Source organism: Castor canadensis, chromosome X (genome assembly GCF_047511655.1).
Source record: "Castor canadensis chromosome X, mCasCan1.hap1v2, whole genome shotgun sequence".
Taxonomy (NCBI): Eukaryota; Metazoa; Chordata; class Mammalia; order Rodentia; family Castoridae; genus Castor; species Castor canadensis.
In genome coordinates, this window is record NC_133405.1 from 108,741,969 (window position 1) to 108,745,012 (window position 3,044).

At 44.3% G+C, this 3,044-nt stretch overlaps 1 pseudogene; it reads left to right on the forward strand.

The window, feature by feature from the left end:
• Positions 1-2,259: 2,259 nt before the first annotated feature.
• Positions 2,260-2,684, forward strand: LOC109675172 (ferritin heavy chain pseudogene; annotated as a pseudogene).
• The last annotated feature ends 360 nt before the right edge of the window (positions 2,685-3,044 follow it).

Sequence of the window (3,044 nt, forward strand, 5' to 3'; positions counted from 1 at the left end):
TTTTCCTTCCTGTTTGACTATTGTTTCTATTAAAGTTATTTGGTTCTGAGTAAAATCAAAGTGTCCACTTGACTCCTGTGTGAAAAACTCTCACCTTTAAAGATTGAGGTCAGATCCCCAGGTACAAATGGGTATCCAGGAGACTTCCTCACACCCATGCCCCATTCTCTTGCAGCTTGAGGTCTCCAAGGGAGAGAGAAGGAATGCAACCAATGGGCTCCTGGAAAACATCAAATTTGCCCTCCCCTCATATACAATACGGGAATGGGGTATGAGGTATGGGGGATGTGATGGGGTAAATGCTCTGGTCTCCTCTGTCTGCCTACATGGTGAAAGTATAAAACGATTGTGCCTCTGGGGCAAAAGAGAAGGAAATGAGATTGGCAGAGCTTAAAAGAAAGAGATCTTCAGCTTTACCTGAAAACTTTTAGCTTACTAAGATATGCAAACATTAACATTTGTTGATTCTGAGTGGTAAGATGAGAACCCTGGAACATGGCATTGCCAAGTACCTCTTTGACCAGCTCACCCTAGGCCACAGTAATAACAGGAAATCAAACTTAGCCTGGATCCCCACAGACTTCAGAGTGAATTCCTGTGGTCACCAGTGCTGGGTATACATGTTACATATAAATATATTACCTATTCAAAAAATTATTTGCACTTTTAGAAATTAAAAGGAATGATGATGGTAATGGCTAAACAAAAAAAAATCTATGCACACAAACAGAACACATATCAAAAGGGTAAAATTATCAAACCAAAAATTTTTAGGAGTTCTTAGAAGATATGAAAAGCAGATGCTGTCACATTGCTTGAATCAAAACTTTGACATACAACAGTAAATGGAAGTACACTCAAGAATTTCAAGACAATAATCAATGAAATGAAGAACTACAGAAAAGCCTAGTTCAACTATGAGATTAAATAATCATTTTGTAAACAGCAAAATTTCCTCTTGTTTCCTTGCTCTGTTCCTCTCCCACCCCTGCTTACAATAGGCAATAAATGCCAATGGTGTTTGAATTCCTTTCATACTCAAAAATTATACTCCAAAGACAGGGGCTCATTTGACCACGGGGAATAAACAAAATAAATTACAGTAGAGCTTAAGGCAATTGCAGAAATGCACAGAATGGACACAAACAGAATCACCTGTAACTTAGAAGAGAGATCCACTAAAGTCTTCCAATATTGGACATGCCTAAATTTTGGTCACTGGGATGGTTCCCATCCCACCTCCCCAAAGGAGAGCACTCCTTAATTGATACGTGCCATCCCCCAACTCACAGGAGAGGTAGACTAGTAAAAAAGAAAGTGAAGAGAAAATAATGATGAACAAATAGAACTAATTCTGGAAGAAAAAACAGACATAACACAAAAGCAGAAAAGACCTCTGCCAAAAAATTTAAATGCATATTGTCAGAATTACTAGGAGGAAAATAAGTTTACAAAACAAATGGACTGTGATAGAAAAGAACAATAGAGGACAAGAGAAAGTACTTAGATGCTAAAATATTGTTGCACAATTAAAAATTCATTAATGACCAGTGCAAGTCACTCAGGCCACTGATGGAACTCAGGGCTGATGCACCAACCTGGATCTCTGACTCTTCACCTTTACCTCAGAAGTGTCATTAGTTATAGATATGGAAGTCAGATGGGACAGCTACCAGCTTTATGATATTAACTAATGATACTCAAAATCACTATTACTCCACGTAATGAAACAATCACATTTGAGCAATATACCAATAACTTGGTTTAAAAAATCCAGAGGACTAACTCAAAAAGTTTGCACTTTATTCATAAAAAACTTTCTAAAATATGTAGATCATGGACTGGTGTAGTGGCTCAAGCGGCGAGCACCTGCCTAGCAAGCATGGGGCCCTGAGTTCAAAACCCCAAAACCACAAAATACCATAATTAAATAAAATATATAGATCAAACAGCCAGTATAGATTCACCTAGGTTCTCTAAGGGGCTTGGTGTTCACGCTCATGCCCTGTACCTTGACCCTTGACCCTCACTCAGGTGGTCACCACTTCCAGCCACTGACATTACCCAATTCCGATGACCCCTCAAGCCCACCTCAGACTACCTCAGACTTTCCTCAGACCCACCTGGCCAGGAGCCTTCCAGCGCTGCAGCCCCTACGCCCACACCGGGTCGTCACAGGGGCCCCTCCGCAGCCAGCACCATCACGACAGACTACGCACCACCTTTGCTTTCCTGCTTGCTGTGCTCGCACCAACTGCCATGGCCGCAGCGCAGTCTCAAGTGCGACAGAATTACCACCCCGGCTGTGAGGCGATATCAACAGCCAGATCCATGCGGAAAAGCTCCTGTTCATGCAGAACCAGCGTGGCGGCCGCATCTGCCTACGTGATGTCGCCAAGCCAGACTGCGACGACTGGCTCAGTGGCCTCCAGGCCATGGAGTGCGCCTTCCACCTGGAGATGACCATCACCAAGAGCATCCTGGAGCTGCATCAGCTGGCCACCGACAAGGGCAACCCGCACCTCCGCCACTTCCTACAGCGCCACTATCTGCGCCAGCAGGTGGAGACCCTGGGGGAGCTCACTGGCTACCTGACCGACCTGCGCAAGGTGGGAGCCCCAGAAGACGGCTTGACTGAGTACCTCTGTGACCGGCTCACCCTTGGCGACAATGACAAGGACTAAGCTGGGACTATCCCCATGGCCATGGGTTCTTCCCTGGAGCCACAGATAGGACATGCATCAACTGCCTTTCCAGCATGTTCACTAGCTTTCTTCTTTCTGTTTGACAATTGTTTCCAGTAAAGTTATTTGGTTCTCAGCAAAATCAAAGTGTCCTCTTGACTAGTGCATGCAAAACTGTCACCTTTAAAGAATGAGGGCAGATCCCCATGCACGTTTAAAATAGGTATCTGGGATTCTCTCCACACACTCATGCCCCATCCTCTCCAAGAGGTGTGTGGGGGGGTGCACAATACATAGGCTCCTGGAAAACACCAAATTTGCCTTCTCCTTATAAGCAGGGTGGGCATGGGTGGTAAAGGT